The following is a 20,892-nucleotide window of genomic DNA, read 5'->3' on the forward strand; positions in this document are numbered from 1 at the left end:
GAGAATATTTGTTTCTACTTTGCATCTAAGATAGAAAGGAAAAAGGTGCTTTATATCTCATTTCAGATCTTCCTGGCAAAGACTTACTGATGTCATGCTTCTGGCTGGTTTAGGCTCATCTCTTTCTTTCAGGTCATACTTAAAAAAAAAACGTTGTCAAGTTGTAGTGATCCTATATGACAGAGTTGAACTGCTCCATAGGTTTTCCAATGAGTGACTGGTGGATTCAAACTTTCGACATTTTGGTTAGCAGCCAAATACTTAACCACAGAGTAGTATTCTAAATACAGCTCCCACACGCATAATCACCCTACTTTACAATCAGGAAAGGTGGAGACAGGCTGCTTGTATCTGTGCCATATGCAGGTTTTCTGGTGAACAGGAAAAAAGTACTTTCTAGTAAATAACAGTAAGAATATTGTCTGCTCAGGACTCAGGATTTCTTGGTAACTAATGATAATGCTTTTAAGAAGGTGATTTGATGTTGCATGCTATAAGCTGTTGAATTTGTTTTGTCTCCTCAGGCTAGGCACAATAATTTCTAAGAAACTGCTTTTAGTTCCATTTATTTTCTTTGTTGTTTTTGTTTCATCTACTCTTATCTTTACTGTTTGCTTCCTTCTGTTCGATTTGTGTTTAATTTTTCTTCTCTTTCTTATTAAGGTGAAAGCTTGGATCATTGATTTCAAAACTTCTAACATAAGCATTTAATGCTGTACATTGTCCTCTGAGAACTGCTTTAGCTGCCTCCTACACATTTTAATATATATTTTAAATTTTATTCAGTTCAAAATGTTGTTTTTTTTTTTTTAATTTTCCATACGATTTCTTCTTTGACCCATGGGCTATTTAGAAGCTTGTTTCTTAAATTTCCAAATACTTGAAGATTTTTCAAATATCTTTGTTATTGATATCCAGAATTTTTATGATTCCATTTTATCTCTTTTATTGGTTTATTAGCTCTACCTCTTTGTTTTATTTTTCTTAATGATTGCTCTAGTATTAGAATACACATCTTTAATTTATCACAATCGATGGTTTTTGGTGTTTTTCTACCTTCAAATAATAATACTATACTTCATGTAAGTGTAAGAATCTTACATTATTATTTCTATTTTTCACTTTTTTATAGTGTACTATTGCTTACAGTTTATTTCTACATATGTTATAAATCTCACAGTGCATTTTATTAGTTTTTTGAAACAATTATTTTAAAAGAAATTTATAAATGAGAAAAAATTTTTGAAGGATTTTATATTTGCCCACATATTTACTATTTCCAACACTCTTTATTGCTTTCTGTAGATCTTAGTTTCTTTCTGTTATCATCTTCTTTTTACCTGAAAAGTTTCTTTTAGTATTCTTGTGTATACCTGGTGCTGGTGACAATGAATTTTTTCAGCTTTTTCTTCCTTTTTTTTTTTTAATATAAAAGTGTTTTATTATACCTTAATTTTTGAAAGGTATTTTTTTGTTGTTGATTATTAAATTCCAAGCTCACAGCTTTCTTTCAATTATTCAGAGGTGTTATACGATTGTGTTCTAGCTTGCCTACTTTTTGATAAGAATTCTGGTGCCATTCATATTTTGTTCTGTACATAATACAGGTTTTCCCCCTTGCTGATTTTACCCTCTTTTCTTTATCACTGATTTTCAGTAATTTGTGTATTATGTGCCATTGTTTGATTTTATTTATTTATTTTGCTTGGGTTAATTAAGCTTCTTGAATCTCTGGGTTTACAGGTTTTTCCAATTTGGAAAAATTCCAGCCTTTATTTCTTTAAATATTCCCCTCTCCTTCTTTCCTATTATGCATATGCTAGACCACTGACAGGTCACTAATGCTCTATTCTTTTTTTTTTTTTTTTTACCTTCTCTGTGCTTCATTTTGGATAGTTTATATTCCTATGTTTTGGGTTCATTGATCTTCTGCTCTTAATAATATCATAGTGATTAACGTGTATAGTCTGCTGTTAATCACATCGATGGATATATAATTTTTATTTCAAATATTGCTTTTTTCTTCTCACGAAGTTCCATCTGGGCCTTTTTTATATCTTACATTTCTCTATTCATCATTTTAATGTTTTCTTTACCATTTTGAACACATAAAACATATTTATAATATTCATAATAGCTGTTTTTAAAGTCCTTGCCTGTTAATTCCAACATCTTTGTCATATATGGGTATGTTTCTGTTGATTGATTTTTCTCCTGGTTATGGAGTAAACAGTAACTTGATTCTCTTGCATTCTGGTAAGTTTTCATTGAATGTTGAATATTATAAACTTTTCATTGTTGGATGCTGGATATTTTTGTTTTCTTTAAAGAGTTTTTGCTTTTGTTCTGAGAAAGTTAAATTAGTTGAAACCAGTTTGTTCCCTTGAGGCTTTTAAAAGAGTTTTTTTTTTTTTTTTTTCCAGCTTCCTTATGGGTTGTTTTTGGCCCAAAGAAATGTCTTGTCAAAAGCAAATTTAACCCCACTATTAAGGCAATACCCTTCTGGGGACTCGAAACTTCTCTACTCTGGCTGGTGGGAATGTGAACTATTCCCAGTCTTAGTTGAGTTCTAAGACATGTTTAACCTAATGATTTTCAGAGATTTTTTTTCTCTGGCTTTCGGTTGTTCCTTCTTATGCATTCACAGTTCTGTATTAGGCAAGAAACTCCAGGGTAATTTTCAGTAGATCTCTGGATCTTTCCCTCTGTGTAGCTTCCTTCTCTCTGGTACTCTGCCCTGCAAATTCTATCTGTCTTGGCCTTCCTGAACTCTAATCTCCAAATTTAGGGAGACTGCAAGGATCTGTTTGGATTCCCTCACTCTGCAATACAGTTGGAAACCACTTTTAGGCAGTGATTGGGGCAATTATAAAGTGTACTTCATTTTTTCCCTGACCTCATGGATTCAATGCCTTAAAACCATTGCTTCATTTATAGTTCTATCATGGCCACCAATAAGAATCTTTAGCTGGGCACAATCTAAATTTTGTCATGTCATTCTTCACCTTTCCTTTGTGGTCTGAATTTATATTCAGGAGTCAGAATAGAGTAATGGAGAAAAATCAGGCTTTTAGACAGATAAATCCAGGTTGAATCATAGCCCAATCTATATATGCACTAATTAATTAACAATTTATTCATGCCTTAATTTTTTTATTTTTATAATATTCATACAATGTTCACTATATGCTAGGCACTGCACTATATTCTAGCTTTGGCTTGTCATTTAAAATAGGGAGCAACAACACCTACCTCATTATAGCAGATTGTAAAAATGGTCACAAATTCTTCCACTCCCCTCCATGATCTTGCCATGTGACCTGCAGTCTCTCTTCAAGAAGTAGAGTCTATTCTTCCACCGATTAAGTCTGTGCTGAACTTATGATGTGCTTTGGCCTATTTGTTGTGGTGGAAGCGATGCTGTGTGAGTTCTGAGCCTGGGTCTTAAGACATTTCACAGACTTCTACTCTCTCTATGGACACTCTGTGTCTTTCATGTGAACAGCCCTGGGCTAGCACATCAAAGGATGAGAGACTAAATGGAAAGAGGCATCAGTTATCCCAGCCATCCTAGCCATGTCCGTTATAAACCACCGGCCCCAGCTGACCTACTGGCCTGTAGTATGTCAGGTACTGTGCTGAATTCTAGCTTCAGTTTATCACTTTGAGTAAGCTCAGCTGAGATCAAGTAAGCCCAGCCCAGAAGAACTTCCTAGTTGAGCCCAGCCTAAACTGTCAACATATAAAATTGAGAGATTAATTAGTGACTGTAATTTTAAGTCAATGAGTTTTAGAATAGATAGCAAAAGCTAACTGATACCCTCCATAGGATTGTGGTGGGGATTAAAAAATAACAGGCATAAAGTTCCTAGCATGGTATACAGTAAGTGCTGAACAGATGTTTGGTATTTTTGTTTTTGACATTATTGTCAGGTTGGTAGATAGAAATTATTTGAGACTTCTGAATGCTTTTCTAATTCTGAATTCACAGATATAAGTTTCACGGTACGATTGATACACACGTATATCACATACATATATATCAGCAATTCTTACAAAAACAAAAAATTGATATGACATGATAATTGAGTATACTGTTATATAATCTGGTAGAAATGGGATAGTCCTGTAATGATGTACATATCATGTTTCAACTTGTGAACTAAATTTTTTCAAAAATTATACTTTGGTAAGTTAGCTACATGGTTGTGTGTAGTTATATTTGAGTAAATAAGTAAAGTTGTAATTTTCAGCATAGAAGAAATTCACCCAGGGAAACTTTCCTGAAATCTCAGACTGAATTTCATTGTCTAAATATACACTGTCTTGGCACGCTGTATTTGTTCTTTGTATCATTATCATGGTGGTAATTAAATGATTATTTCTATAACTTTTTAAATATCAAACTCTCTGATTTTATTGTAAACTCCATGAATGAAGGGGACTTTATCTGTCTCCTTCGACATTTATTCCTGCATTTATTCTAATGCAGTGCCTGGCACTTAATAGACATTTGGTAAATACTGTTTGGCTGAATGAATAAGTGGTCTAGTAGGTTAAGGACTGAGAAATGTCACTTGGATTTAATAACAATGAAGTCATTAACAACCATGTTGACAGTAATTTCAGTGGATTGATGATATAAGACATAAGACCACAAGTGAGTAAAGACTGAAAAACAGCTAAGGAAATGGAAAAGAGATCAAAGTCCAAGTTGCTAACTTTATTTCAAAATGAAAAATTCCTTTTATACTTGGTTACTTTTTTTTTTTTTTAATTTTTAAAAAAGTTAAACCTAAGCGTCAGGTAAAAATTACAGAATTATTTTTATTAATTTGACTTTTAAAATGCCTCTGAGAATCGGGATACAGAGGACCTGTATAAATGGCAGGTTCTTACCGTGTTAATAACCTTTTTCAGTATTGTTAGCACACTTGTTTTGAGTTCTTCAGAGTTTGGTAGTGAAGAGAACATATACGTAATAGAATAAGGCAACATGGTCCTTCAGGTATTATGGAGTGATTGGAGAGGCTCCATGGAACTGTCGTTTGGATATTTGAATAAATGTCCCATTTAAAATTGAGTAAAGATTTATCTTTCAGGATCCTATATGCACATTTTCCTTTTCCTCTCATGGCAGGAAGGATACAGCTTTGTATGTTAACCCTCTGCCTTTGAAAGTGATTTCATTATTTTAAGTGTCAGTTTCAATCATGATGGGGGGTTAAAGACAATAGTTAAACAACCTTTTGTTTCAGTGCCATAAATATTTCAAAGCAAATAGATGTTTCTAGTTCAGGACAGGGGACGTCAGATGAGCAGGTGCCACTGCAGGTTAATGTACTGCCTTTCACCACCAGCAACCTGGACTGTAATTGGCTTGGGTCACATGTGCTTGTGAGGCTGGCCGTCTCAATCCTAACCCCCTTGGAACTGTCTCCCTGTGAGAAAGCTATCACACAAATAGTCCACGCTGAGCCCCATCATCAGCCTCCTAAAGAAAGACTGGGGCTCAAACAGCAAGAAAATTAAACCAGGCTCTTAGGCAGGCAGTTGGTCTGGGACACAGTTTCTTTTTTTATAGTGCTTTCCATTAAGCAGCTAATGAGTCCTTGTCAGCAAGTGAGTGGCATTCAACTGAAAGGAGAACATTTACCCATTAAGTGAAAAGAAGTCCAGGAGATAGATTATCAGAAAGCAAAGTGTACCAAGCTAAAAACAGAAGCACAAAATATCTTTAAGTAACAAACTTACACATGTGGGATGTTTGTGAGCAGAGAAGAGATTCCTCAGTGTCTAAAAGGGGCACAGGAATGAGGTGTGACCTTTCCCAGGGTAAAGAGCAAAGTTCTTTTTAAACATCAAAAATCTTGTAAAATGCACATGCTAAAGAAGCTGTCTATTCATTCTCTTTCATTGATTCTTTTTATGTGGAATTCACTTATTATTTATGACCACCCTTTAGGTAGCCATCTGGTAAAGTTAATGGTAAACTACCTTGCTCCTCTGTGTTTTATGTTGGGTACTTAGTCATTATATCACCTTTTATACAGTCCTTGGCTCATGCGTACATTCCACAGAATACCTTTTTTTGAGGCCAGAATGAAGTCAGCTACAGGCTGCAGTCCTCAAGTTACCTTTACTGGTACTTAACTGTGGACTCCCATCTCCTCTAACAGCAGGCTGCCATGCTCAGTAGAGAGGGACAGTACATCAGAAGCTATGGTAACATCTCCAGCAGTAAATCTTGATCACATTTATGGATCTTAACATTGCTGTCATTGCTGTATTTCCAAAGTGCCCTTTCATGTGGCCATTTTATTGTTTCCTTTGAGTTGCCAAAGTTCCCTGACTCCATCGCTCAATGCCAAAAAAGGCATTAAACTATTTGGCTGGTCTTATCATCTTCCAGAAAACAATAAAGCCCCCTTTGTATGCCTTAGTTAAATGTGTTCATTGTGCCAGCAAAACAGGAGTGAGGCATGTCTTCTAGTGCAGGCTTAAATCCAACTAGAGGGGATTATGTCTTCCTCTATACTCTCTCCCAGGCATAGCTTTGGAATTTACTTCTCCCTCTAGAGCCTACATTGGTTGAATTTTATTTCTAGACACCAAATTATCTTAGACTTACTTGTTTATATCTTCAAAATATTAAACAATTATGCTTTCTTTTTTAGCCTTTTAATAAGTGGCCCAGAGGCCAACATGTGGCATGAAATGAAACTGCCACAAATTGAAGAAAGAAGTGTGAAAAATGGGGTGTCCTGGGAGCTTTGTTTGAAATCATTGCAATATTTCCAGGAGATTTCTACAGATAAGATGGCCAATATAAAAATATGGGAAGGAAATATATGATTTAAAAGCTCATATATGTAAAAGCATTGTCTTTTGAATATAGCAATTCTGTCTTTTGAATATAGCAATTCTGTCTTTTGAATATAGCAATTCTGTCTTTTGAATTTGGCTTTAATCAGTTGCAGCTGTATCACCTCTGACTCATGGTGACTCTATGTTTGTCAAAGTAGACCTGTGCTCAACAGGGTTTTTAATGGCTGATTTTTCAGATGTATATAACCAGGACTTTCTTCCAAGGTACTTCTGAGTGAACCTGAACCTCTAACCTTTCAGTTAGCAGCTGAGTGCATTAATCGTCTACACTACTCAGAGACTACAAATTTGACTTTAGGAAATACTATTTCCTTGGTTCAGTCCAGTTATTTGAATAATTATTAATTTTCTCCACCTTACTAGGATATTTGAGAGTTTATTAAATGTGGCGAGGCTGATAGGTCCACCAAAATCTGTTCTCCCCTTTTTCTGCAAAATTAGAGTTGTGATTGAGTCCAGACCTCCTACCTAGGTCACATTTCCTAACCTCCGTTGTAATTAGATTGATAAGTTCTTGCTAATGGAGTGTGAGCAGAAGTGATATGTCTGTTTCTGGAAATTAAAACACTGGGCAAGACTCCTCCAGACTTTTTCTGGATATGGTGGGCTCTAGATTCCCTTGAAGGAGCCCTGGTGGTGCAATGGTTAAGTGCTCAGGGGGCTAATTGAAAGGTCAGTGGGAGAAGGATGTGGCTTCTGTAAAGTTTAAAGCCTTGGAAACCCTATGGGGGGTAGTTCTACTCTGTCCTACAAGGCCACTGGAGTCAGAACTGACTCAATGACAACCAGGAACAGGTAGCTTCCCCTGTGTGCCAGGGAATGGGAGAGCAATAAGATGGCAGGAACCTGGGTCTCTGAATGACTACATGTAACAATTCTGTCTAATTCTTCTGAACTGCTCATTTAGTTCGTTACATGAGAAACAAACAAATTGCTATATTCTTTAAGCCACTGTATTTTGGATCCTCTTTGTGAGAGGAGCTCAGCCTTTAATCTAACACAGTTGTTGTTGTTGTGTGCTGTCAAGTTGATTCTGACTCATAGTGACCCTATAAGACACAGTATAACTGCCCTATAGGATTTCCAAGGCTGTAATCTTTATGGAAGCAGATTGCCACATCTTTCTCCGTGGGGTTCGAACAGCTGACCTTTTGGTTAGCAGCTGAGTGCTAACCCCATTTAATCAGAAAATGATGTGTGCTGGTTGTGCTTAAGTTTGCTTATTTAAGGTTTTAAAATTCAAGAAACTAACTTGGAAAATGTCTCTTTTTTAACTTGAGATACATATGCTAACGTACATTTTTATATAATTTTTAATACATATATAAAGATTTCTCATTTATTATGCAGTGCTGATGAGGATGTGGGAAATCTCAGATTTTAATATACTGTGGGTTTTAATTGTGATGACCTTTTGAGAAGCGATTCGATCCACTTCTTGAAGTCTGTCTTATAGATATTTGTACATAGGAACAAACGTATATGTAAAAAGACATGAATTGCAAAGGCTTTTGGGATAGTGAAAAACTGGAAACAACTTAAACCTCTATCAACATGGTAGTGGTTACATAAATTATAGAAAAATACATGGTATGGGATTCTTGTTAAGAAAGATGAGGACTGATTGCATGGGAAAATGCCTGGGATATAGTAAGAAGAAAAATATGTTACAGAACCATATGCAGAGTGTGATGCCATGTAAGTAAAAATGCGTGTGTGTGTGCACGTGCATGTGTGTGTTTCTGAGCGTGTATACGATCAGAGAAAGAGGCTGGAGCTGAGGTAAGAGTGTAATTCGCCTTTGTAATCTTCTACTTTCTGAAGTATCCAACATATAATGGAAGCCAGATGTTGACCCAGATATAACGAGTTTCATCCTTCCTATCATCCAGAGGGTAAGAAGCAGTATCCACATGAATAAATAGGTTTATGAGTTGCACAGGGAAAGTACAGGAAGGCAGTGCACCAAGGTTACTTCTCCCAAGGCAAAAGGGATTTGCGGCAGACATTGGAATGTGAAGGGGAACTATCACTTTTTAACTCTATATACTTTGTTCTTTGACTTTTAAAAATACGTCTCATGACTCCTTGAGTCAAACATAGCATAACATTAAGAACCACAAAATTTTTAAAGTCTTTGTTGAAAACGTATGCACCCAAAGAGCTTTTTAAGAGTGTCATGCTAACGCTGCTGTGGGATTTATCAGCTTAAAACCTCGAGCTTCAAAGAAATTAGTCTTGCTCTAAAAGGAAGGCTCTAGGTCAGAAAGAAATGAAAATAAAAATGGAAAATATGACTTATACTGGAACTCTTAAGCAACTTCTGGCCTTTTACGTGAGAACACTGCAGCTGCCCTGTTGGTAAATTTGGGAAGAAAGGAGAAAGCCTTGTGGGCTGTGGGCTGCAAGCTGCTATGCTGGATGTAGTGACTGCAGCTGCTAGACTGCTGTTCCAAAGAGAGTTGAAGACAACAAGTTAGCAAGTAGGCAAGCCCTCTAAGTGGGACTTTTAAAGAATATGGCCCTTTGCAAAAAGGGAGAATGGTATACATACAATTGTTTGGTTTCCAAATAGATAAAACGAGTATTCATTGTGAATGATGACAATGTTTTAAAGGTTCTTTTCCAGAAAGAAAAATTAAAGTGTGACAACACCTTATGCTATTGAGTTTTACCTACTTATGGATTTTGTTACTGAACTTTGTGATGGCTTTAAACATTTTATTCAGGGCAATCTACAGGGAGTGACCAAAAAGTCAGCAGTTCGAAGCCACCAGCCGCTCCTTGGAAATTCTATGGGGCAGTTCTACTGTATCCTATACAGTCACTATGAATTGGAATCAACTCATTGGCAATGGGTTTTACAATGTGCTAGATTTAGGGAAAGAAAGTCGAATAAGCTTTAGATGTCACTGAAAGGTAGAAACAGTACTATTCAAATACTTACAATGTGAAAAGCACTATAAATAATACTATCAAAATGTTCTGAGATACCAAAGTAAAGGCAGAAAAACCCCTCTAAGTTGGGAGTGGTTTCACAGAGGAGACAACATTTAAACAGGGTCTTTAAGGATGCCCCAGAATTATCCCCAAATACGGAAAGGGCCAAGTGAAGTAAAAACAACAGTATGTGTGGTAGCACGATTTAAATACACAGCTGTAGGTAAGAGCATGAAACTATAGCCGGGTAGTATTTTGAAAAATAAGGATGTTACAGAAAGAATGCAAATAGGTTAATATCTAGCTTTGGACATTCAAAATACAATTTGTGAACAGAAATAGGTTTGAGAGAATAAGAACCCTATGATGGTTAAGATTGTGTGTCAGTTTGGCTGGGTCATGAGTCTCAGTGTTTTGGGAGTTGCATCATGTGATCATTTCCCTGTTGAAATTTGATTCGTGATCACCCCCGTGATGGAATCCGTGTGCACGGGATCTGTGGTGGCTCACCACGTCTCACTCTTCATCCACCTGCCCTCCTCCGCCTACTTCTTTCCTGCTCACCTTGCTGGAGTTTTTGCTTTTTCCAGATCCTGAGCTGGCTCCCATTCCTCTGGCCTCCAATTCTTGAGACTTGGACTAGCAGCTTGGCAGTCTTCCCTGCCAATCATTGATTTGCACAGCCTGTGGCAGTGCTGCTGTCTGCCTGCTGATCTTGGGTTCGCCAGCCCCTGTGACTACGTGAATCAGGAGAATTTTCTTTCCTGCCGCTTCTAGAAACCATGTGAGCCATTTCCTTTATATAGATCTCTCTCTCTCTCTTTCTCTGTGTCACTGGTTTTCTTCTTTGGAGAACCAGCCTAAGACAGACTCTTTAAATTCCTTTAGTTTTCATATAACATCGAGGGCTGAGTTTGATGGATCATGTCGTATCTTTTTCTCCCATTGTATAGAAGGGATAACTGTGACCACTAGTTAAACTTAGCCATGAAGGTGGATTTGGGAAGAGGAAGGATATGGTCTAGAGGAAGGAAAACTCTATCCCATCTTTTTTTATTATGAGTGTGGGGAGGTTGTGGAAGTGGGAGGATGGAGGTTGAGGAAAGAAGATATCAAAGTCCTCAGGCTGTGCTCCCTAATACACACACTTAAGGCCAAGCTGGAGAGTGGGGAGGAAGGGTAGAAAATTATAGATAGTGAAGCATGGCAACATTTCTGTTCCTTTTGACAGAATATGCTTTTTAAGATTCTACCCACATTTATTTGATTACCTCCTTCTCCAAAGCTGCCATGTTGAGCCTAAATGGGACATATAAGTGAACAAACAAACTCCATGGGCCGGCTCTGTGCTGCATTGTTCAAGGGAGCAAGGGTTTTGGAAAGGGAACGCTTGGAAGAGTGTTCAGGAAAAAGTGAGCAGTGCAGCCTGGTATGAGTGTAAGGTACACAGAGAGTTGAAGAATAAGATTTCTTTGGAAAGATGGATTACAAAGGATTTCAGTGGCTGCAAGGCTTATTTGCTGTGGTTGCGCCAAAGAGTCAAGAACCCTGTAGTCATTAAAGTAAGCTCTGGAATTAGTGGCGTGAAAAGTGAATCTGTCAAAGAAAATAAACACAAACTCTTTCCATTCAAATCCTACATGAGCTAAAGGGCCACCGGCCCTACAGGTTAAGGCAGTTTAGAAGGATCATTAGTTGTACTACTGCTTGAAAAGTTGAGTTAACCCCTCAGCTTTGAAGCTGTGCTTGTATGGGGGTACCCAGCTCCATTGTCTACCACGTGGGCCATGTGTGATGTGGTGGGATAATTGGGTTGCTCTACACTGCAACTTCCTGAGAAGTTACAGAACACATCCTACATGGTTTCCTGTGTTTGAAAAGTAGCCTGCTGGTGCAGGGACAACAGACCTGCTCCACTTAGAACTGGATAGGTCTATCAGCAGAACTCAGCTGGTCCCTTGGAACACAGAGTGCCAACTCTGTACAGAGAGACAGCCTGCCCTTGTGTCAGCAGGCCCAGCACCTCCCACTCTAGGAACAATCAGGTCCAGAATGGGAAGGAGGCACAGGAATGATGAAGCTTCGGAACTTGGGCAAGACCCATTGCAGGTGCTGAAGAACAAAAGCCAAGTTTTCCAGGTGTGACTGCCTGTGTAGTCCGGTTGAGAATCATCTTCCTGTCCTGTCCCTATTTGGCTTTGTTTCTCTGTGCTTCCAGTTCTTATTTTCCAAATGGGAGTAATAATTCCTGCCCTATAGCATAGCGCTATTATGAGGATCAGATGTACAACATGTGTGACAGTCATTTATTAAACATCTACTGTCCTGGGTCCACCAGTCCCTGGCTGGTGCAAATGGTTAACATGTTTGGTTGCTAACCAGAAAGTTGGTGGTTTGAATTCACCCAGAGAAGCCTCAGAAGAAAGACCTAATGATCTACTTCCAAAAAAGAAGCCACTGAAAGTCCCATGGAGCACAATTCTACGCTGACACAGGTGGAGTTGCCATGAGTCGAAATTGACAGTAACTGGTTTTGGTTTACTATACCAGAAACTGGACCAGACACTCTAGTGATTACTTATTTAACCCTTCCAAGAATCCTCTAAGATAAGTATTGCCAACTCTGTTTTGCAGATGTGAAAGCAAGCTTGGTAAAGATAAAATAATTTTGTCGTTCATTTATTTGTTTGACTTATTTATATTGAACACTTAATATGTGCCAAACATGATAATAGGCCCTGGGGAAAGAGTAGTGAACCAGATAGACAAGGTTCCTGTGCTATTGGAGTTTCTATTCCACAGGGAAAGATGAATAATAAAAATTAAATGAAAAATCAAAACTAATGAAAATTAATAATAATTAATATGTGAAAATAAGACAAGAAAATAAACCATAGAGTGGTAGATACTATGCAGAGAATTAAAGAGAGGTGATAGGATCAAGTGATTCAGTGGTTGGAGGAGATACCCTTTAAGCTGAAGGCTGAGTGATAAAAAAGAGCCAGCATAGCAAAGCCAGAGAGGAAGATCTATAGAGCAAAGGATCTGAGGCTGGAATGAGTGTGGCATATTGGAGGAGTTGAATTTAGGCTAGTGTAGTCGGGTTGATGGGGACAAAGGGAAAGCGGTGGAAGATAAGGTCAGACAAGCAGGCAGAGGCTAGATCATGTCAGCCAGGGGAAGGCTTTAGATTTTTATACTAAGAGACATGAAAAGTCTTTGAAGGTTTTCAAGCAAGGAAGTGACATAATCTGATTTAAGTTTTTGGTTTGGTATATGGGGAGTAAATTTCAGGGAAGAGGAGTGGAAATAAGAGGACCAGCCAGAAGGCTACTGTGGTATCCCCAAAATGATGGTGGTCAGGACTAGTGTGTATCTATGGAGATGGAGAAAATGGGAAGGATTCAGGATTCATTTAGGAGGTAGCCAATAGGACTAAATGTGGGGGTGACGGAATGAGGGAAAACATGTCACTAGTTTAGTATCTTTTTCTTATTGAATTAAAATATTTCTTTCTTATAAAAAATTTCCACATACCAAAAGTATAGAGAATAGTAAAATGAACCCCAAATATTCCTTTTACCCATGTGAAAATTACTAACATTTTAAAAAATTTTTATTGTGCTTTAAGTGAAAGTTTACAAATCAAGTCGGTCTCTCATACAAAAATTTACATACACTTTGCTATATACTCCTTGTTGCTCTGCCCCCAATAATACAGCACACTCCTTCCCTCCACTCTATTTTTGTGTCCATTTGGCCAGCCTCTGACCCCCTCTGCTCTCTCATCTACCCTCCAGACAGGAGCTGCTCACATGAGACTACTTGATCCAAGAAGCTCATTCTTCACCAGTATCATTTTCTATTCCATAGTTCAGTCCGATCCCTGTCTGAAGAGTTGGCTTTGGGAATGGTTCCTGTCTTGGACTAACAGAAGTTCTGGGGACCATGACCTCCTCGGTCTTTCTAGTTTCAGTCAGACCATTAAGTCTGGTCTTTTTACGAGAATTTGAGGTCTGCATCCCACTGCTCTCCTGCCCCCTCAGGGGTTCTCTGTTGTGTTCCCTGTCAGGGCAGTCATCAGTTGTAGCTGGGCACTGTCTAGTTCTTCTGGTCTCAGGCTGATGTAGTCTCTGATTTATGTGGCCCTTTCTGTCTCTTGGGCTCATAATTACCTTGTGTCTTTGGTGCTCTTCATTCTCATTTGCTCTAGGTGGGCTGAGACCCATTAATGCATCTTAAATGGCCACGTTCTAGCATTTAAGACCCCACACGCCACTTTCCAAAGTGGGATGCAGAATTTTTTCTTAATAGATTTTATTATGCCAATTGACTTAGATGTCCACTGAAACCATGGTTCCCAAAACTCCACCCCAACTACTCTGGCCTTCAAAGCGTTCAGCTTATTCAGGAAACTTCTTTGCTTTTGGTTTAGTCCATTTGTTCTGACCGCTCCTGTATTGTGTGTTGTTTTTCCCTTCACCTAAAATAGTTCTTATCTACTATCTAATTAATGAAAACCCCTCTCCCTCCTCTCTCCCCACTCTCATAACCATCAAAGAATATTTTCTTCTCTGTTTAAACTATTTTTTGAGCTCTTATAATAGTGGTTTCATACAATATTTGCCCTTTTACAACTGACTAATTTCACTCAGCATAATGTCTTCTAGATTCCTCCATATTATGAAATGTTTCACGGATTCATCATTGTTCTTTATCAATGAGTAGTATTCAATTGTGTGAGTATACCATAATTTATCCATTCATCCATTGATGGGCACCTTGGTTGCTTCCATCTTTTTGCTATTCTAAGCAGTGCTGCAATGAACATGGGTGTGTGTATATCTGTTTGTGTAAAGTCTCTTATTTCTCTAGGATACATTCCAAGGAGTAGGATTGCTGGACCGTGTGGTAGTTTTATTTCTAGTTTTTTAAGGAAGCACCAGATTGATTTCCAAAGTGGTCGTGCCATTTTACATTCCCACCGCAGTGTATAAATGTTCCAATCTCTCCATAGCCTCTCCAACATTTATCGTTTTGTGTTTTTTGGGTTATACCGGCCTTGTTGGAGTGAGATGGAATCTCATTGTAGTTTTGATTTGCATTTCTCTAATGGCTAATGATCGTGAGCATTTCCTCATGTATCTGTTTGCCGCCTGAACGTCTTCTTCAGTGAAGTGTCTGTTCATATCCTTTGCCCATTTTTTAATTGGGCTATTTGTCTTTTTGTAGTTGAGTTTTTGCGGTAACATGTAGATTTTAGAAATCGGAGGCTGATCGGAAATGTCATAGCTAAAAACCTTTTCCCAGTCTGTAGGTAATCTTTTTACTCTTTTGGTGAAGTCTTTGGATGAGCATAGGTGTTTGATTTTTAGGAGCTCCCAGTTATCTGCATTGTTAGTAATGTTTTGTATACTGTTTATGCCATGTATTACGGCTTGTAGCATTGTTTCTATTTTTTCTTCCGTGATCTTTATTGTTTTAGATTTTATGTTTAGGTCTTTGATCCATTTTGAGTTACTTTTTGTGCATGGTGTGAGGTATGGGCCTTGTTTCATTTTTTTGCAGATGGATATCCAGTTATGCCAGCACCATTTGTTAAACAGACTGTCTTTTCCCCATTTAACTGACTTTGGGCCTTTGTCAAATATCAGCTGCTCATATGTGGATGAATTTATGTCTGGAGTCTCAAAAAATTACCAACATCTTATTGCACTTGTTTTTTCCAGCCTATCTGTCTCAGCACCTATCTCTACTGAAGTATTTTAAAGATGAACCCTTGACAACATGATATTTCACATCTATATATTGAAACAAAACAAAACAAAAAACAGTTGCCATCAAGTCAATTCAGACTCAGGGTGATGCCCTGTGTGTCAGAGTAGAACTGTGCTACACAGAGTTTTCAGTGGCTGATATTCTGGAAGTAGATCACTAGGCCTTTCTTTTGAGGCCCCAGATATACATTTCTAAAAATATAGGCATATTTTCTTATATAATTGCAACCCAATTATTATTTCTAACAAAATCAAAAATATTTCCTTTTATCAACTGATACTTAAAAAAACCTGTTACCTTCGAGTCGATTCTAATTCATAGTGACCCTACAGGACAGAGTAGAAGTACCCCATAGAGTTTTCAAGGAGCAGTAGATTTGAACAGCCAGGCTTTGGTTAGCATCCAAGCTCTTAACCATTGTACCACTGGTGCTCCAACTGATACCTAGGCATATTCAAATTTCCCCAATTATCACAGAAAACACAGTTTTCGTGTTTGAATCAAGATGTAATAATACATACTTTGTATTAGGTTATCAAGTTGCACAAGCTTCTTTTAATCTAGGACAGACTTCTCTTCCCTTTTCCTTCCATGCCATGTGCTGGTTAAAAAAAACAGAGTAGAGTTTTCTGTAGAATGCCCCACATTTTAAATAAATAGGCTTGCTTTGTAATAGGATTGTTTGCCTTGTTCTCTGTCCTTGTATTTTCTGTAAACTTAAAGTTAGAGCTAAAGGTTTGATTTGATTCAAGTTCACCCTTTTCTGACAAAAGCTACTTCTTACCTGGCGTGCAAACTTCATGTTGCATCCCGTCAAGAAGCTCATCATGCATGCATGGCTGTCCTACTTTTAGAGATGTGGATATGGACAGGCTGACCCCCAGTGTGAAGTTGTATTTCCTCTTTTGTAACTAGTAAATAATGCATAGGGTATTAATTTGGCATCCTGCAAATACCCAGCTCCCCATCAGTCTTTTACCAAATAGTTTTAGAGTCTGTTGATGATCATTTCCTGAATCTATTATTTTATTTTAAAAAATTGTAAAATTATCATTTCTGCAATATTTATTATCTGGAATTTTTCTATAAAGAAGATCTTACCCTTAACAACTAGCACAATTTTTTTTATACTGAAAAAAAGTTCATACATCCATATTAAGTATTTCATTTTTCCCTTTAGTTTCCAGTAAGGAGCTGGCACCAAAGCAATCTCAAGAATGACTAATGAATTTATTTTCATTCATTTTTTTGAGTATTATAACAAACTCAAGGATTTTCATATAACAATGTATTTCAAACTGTTGCAGTTAACAGTATTTTTGATCTCCAAGCAGGTCAAAAGGATCCTGAGTGGAATCTGAGGGGAAAACTCCCTCTGATTTAAGACACTATAGGAAAGGAAGTGCTATTGGGAGGATGTTTTGTATTTGCCAGGGTGAATCAGTTAATAAAGTGACAGGTCTACTTGATACCAAAACCTGTGCTTATTGCATTACTTCCAGCTCTTTCTGAAGTTAACAGTAGAAGTAAAAGTACTTTACAAAATATAAAATTACTCTTTAGTAATATCTTGCTTAGAATGTATATGAGTCAGTTTTGCTGGGACAACAAAAAACCTCAAATCTCAATAGCTTGAAATAACAAGCATTTATTCCTTAGTCATACTACAGTTTTTGGCTATGAGTTGACCTTGGTTTCTGAACATCTGCTCAGCTCTGCTCCAGATGTCTCCTGCTCCTGGAATTTAGGATGAAGGAGTAGCCACTATTTGGTACAGTCTGGTGGTAGAGGAAAAAATAGTAAGAAAGCTGAAGGAAAATTATGATGTCTTAAATTTTCCAGATATGGCTTACATCACAGCTGCTCATATTCCACTGGCTAAAGCATGGCACATAACCAAGTTAGTTTCAGTTGTGAATGGCGATGATGAACACCACGATGTGTTCGTATGTGTCTGGGCACCTGGAAATACAGAACAAATTAATTGAACAGCCTACCTGGCTCTGAGAATTAGAACCCTGAAGAAATGGGGCACTGTGTTGGGGAGGTTGGATGGGTATGGCAGAGAGAAGGGGGAGCAAGATGGGGTGGTGCAATGGGGGAAGACTGAGGACATCCTCCGTCTTGGGGGAGGGAGCAAGTTCTCAAAGAATGAAGATTTTTAGCATATTCTAGCATTTTCTAAGTCGCTCCCTATTCTCCCTGTTATACTTAGGGAACTAGATATTCTGTGCACTCCTCTTATTCCTCTCTTCCCACCATTTCCATTCTCCTCTTCCAGTGTGGTCTGAAATAGCTAGTTCTCCACCCTTCTGCCCTACAACACCGTCTTGTTTTTTTATAAGCAGAATCCTGAGAAAGGCTGTGCTTGGCATTTTTTCTTTTCTATATGTTGATCTATGTGATGTGAGGATTTGGGCTCCTGTTATGAACATTAATTTTATATAGCAGAGTCTCCTAAAGGAATCTGCTTCATACAATCTACCTCACCCATTTTCACTTTAACTTCAGGAAGGGTGGGTTTCAAATCAGAAGTTTTGGGTACAGGGGGTGTCCTAGAGGCCAATACTGTGAACATAGGACAGGGAAAGACCCATTCTACAAGCACAGATGAGAATTCAAGAAATGTTAATAAACCCATGGCCTTCCTAGCAATGTAGGCACAATGAGTAGTCTGAAAATATACACTTAAGACAAAAAGCTCATAATCAGCTCTAGTCCTCCCACAAAGGGTGTTTTTGGGTCATTGTTCTTTCCAAATACAATTAGTCACATTTCTTTTTTCTTCAGTGGATTGACAGAGAGAAGTACTGGCCACACGCTATTGAGGCATGTGAACATGCTGAGCTGGAAGGTCCTGCTGTGGATATGTGTGACCCCACTCTATTCTACAGGTTCTAAAGTTTCTGTTTAATAAAGTAGTGAATCTTTGGAAATCTCAAGCATGAGTCATTCTTGGGCTAATGAGCTGAGTGTAAGTTGCTTCAATAATGGAAGTCAAGACTGCTGACCTCATGGCCTCGGATGGTCCATAGAGGGCTAGATGGAGCTGAGCATTGTTTATAAGGCTCTGGATGCTATAACTATTTTTCCAGATGGGTCCTCAGGAGATGAAGGCCCAGAAAACCATGGAGTGTGTGTGTGTATGTTATTGTCTGTAAGACCACACACAGCATCAGCAGCCCCATCCTGCATGTCTCCAGCCCTGTCAGGCCAGGTCCTCCAAGGTTGACTCGGACCATTCTCTGCTTTTCAGAGTCACTTGCAGTTCATTTTTCAGTATGTTCCTGGCTTATTCTTTTTATTTTGTGCCCAACTTATCCCCTTTCATGACTCTCTGCCCATCCATTGTGGTTTGAGCTCCCTTCCTTTTTCATACATTAACCCCTCAATTTTAGCGTATCATCTTGATTCTAATAGTTCTTTAAGATTGAGCACAGACCTTACTTTGTCCATGAATCCTCCCTAATCATTCTTGCTGGAAGTGTGCTTATCCCTTAGTTTCTATTTTACACACAGCCCAGACCTCGTATAGCTCTCCCCGCTGCTTATCTCATGCACATAGATCCAACTTGCATTTAACATTGAGAATGCATCTCATACTCCCAAGAGTAATATCTTTAAATGCCAGGATTGTATGTGTAGGAGGTGGGAGGGGAGGTATAGAGATGCAAAGACATCTTGCATTCTTTTATTTATCTCAGTTGTCAGCTGAGGTAGCCCAGCCTACTGAAATATAAATAAAATTCTTACATCCTTTTGGAAGTTCATGCCCTTTTCTCAGATTTCTAAAACTTCTGGGAGGTTTATAGCCTCACAGTTGCCCTCACTCCAATGTCCTATGGCTCCTGAATCTCATGCATCTTCTCTCTTGAAGACTTCACCTTAGCTCTGCACCAGCGTAGATTTGGAATCAATTCCTTTTGTTTGATTTCCTTCATGGTAACATTCACGCAAGGCATTTGTAGTAATAGACCTTAATGTAGTCTTAGTAGATCCTGGACTTTCCTTTTTGTACCAAGCAAAACAACAACAACAAAAAATAGTGTATTCGATATTGCTATTCTTTAGCATCTTTCAGCGCTGTTCTGCAGCAGAATGTCTCACTACCTATCATTTTCCCACAGACCTGCACCTATGCCATGGGACTTGCACACTCCTAGATGCTCTGTATATCCACAAGCCTCCAATGACACCTAAATCCCCACCCCTCAAATTCTTTTTACTTTCTTATCTAATTTAGCTGTATTTTTTTCTTATCACTATATTTAAAAACTTCACACTAACCACTCCATCTTTTACACCCAAAGCAAAGTAGCTGGTCAGGGCGGCAAGCCAAAGAGAAGGCCATCTATCATGGGGACTATGCATGCTACTTACTTACTCCCTCAGGGGCAGAGGCTTCTCAAGTTAATTTTTTTCTTTTAGATACCAAGTTTTCTTTCCATTCTATTTGTACCCCACTTTTTTTTTTTTTAATAACATCTTGGAGCACCAAGCATAGTGCTTTTGACAAAGTAAATATTTGATCCCCCACGTGTCTGACAACAGCTTGTTGTACTGTGGGGACTTGCGTGTTGCTGTGATGCTGGAAGCTATGCCACCGGTATTCAGATTCCAGCAGGGTCACCCATGGAGGACAGGTTTCAGCTGAGCATCCAGACTAAGAAAGACTAGGAAGAAGGACCCAGCAGTCTACTTCTGAAAAGAATTAGCTGGTGAAAATCTTATGAAGAGCAGCAGAACATTGATATAGTGCTGGAAGAAGACCCCCCCCCCCCCCAGTTGGAAGGCACTCATGAAACGGCTGGGGAAGAGCTACCTCCTCAAAGTAGAGTCAACCTTAATGATATGGACAGAGTAAGCTTTTGGAACCTTCATTTGCTGATGTGGCACGACTCAAAATAAGAAGAAAAGGCTGCAGACATTCATTAATAATCAGAATATGGAATGTACGAAGTATGAATCTAGGAAAACTGGAAATCCTCAAAAATGAAATGGAATGCACAAACATTGGTTTCCTAGGCATTAATGAGCTGAAATGGACTGTTATTGGCCATTTTGAATCTGATAATCATATACTCTGCTGTGCCAGGAATGACAACTTGAAAAGGAATGGTGTTGCGTTCATCATCAAAAAGAACATTTCAAGATCTATCCTGAAGTACAACGCTGTCAGTGCTAAGGTAATATCCATACGCCTACAAGGAGCCAGTTACTACGACTATTATTGAAATTTACACACCAACCACTAAGGCCGAAGATGATGAAATTGAAGGTTTTTTT

The 20,892-nt window shown here is 38.3% G+C and overlaps 1 protein-coding gene across 2 annotated transcripts in view; it reads left to right on the plus strand.

Moving 5' to 3' along the window:
• Positions 1-20,892, plus strand: part of BCKDHB (branched chain keto acid dehydrogenase E1 subunit beta) — a 632,618-nt gene that overhangs the window by 321,745 nt on the left and 289,981 nt on the right. The gene's annotated exons all lie outside the window — the stretch shown is intronic.

This window comes from Elephas maximus, chromosome 1, assembly GCF_024166365.1.
Source record: "Elephas maximus indicus isolate mEleMax1 chromosome 1, mEleMax1 primary haplotype, whole genome shotgun sequence".
Classification (NCBI taxonomy): domain Eukaryota; kingdom Metazoa; phylum Chordata; class Mammalia; order Proboscidea; family Elephantidae; genus Elephas; species Elephas maximus.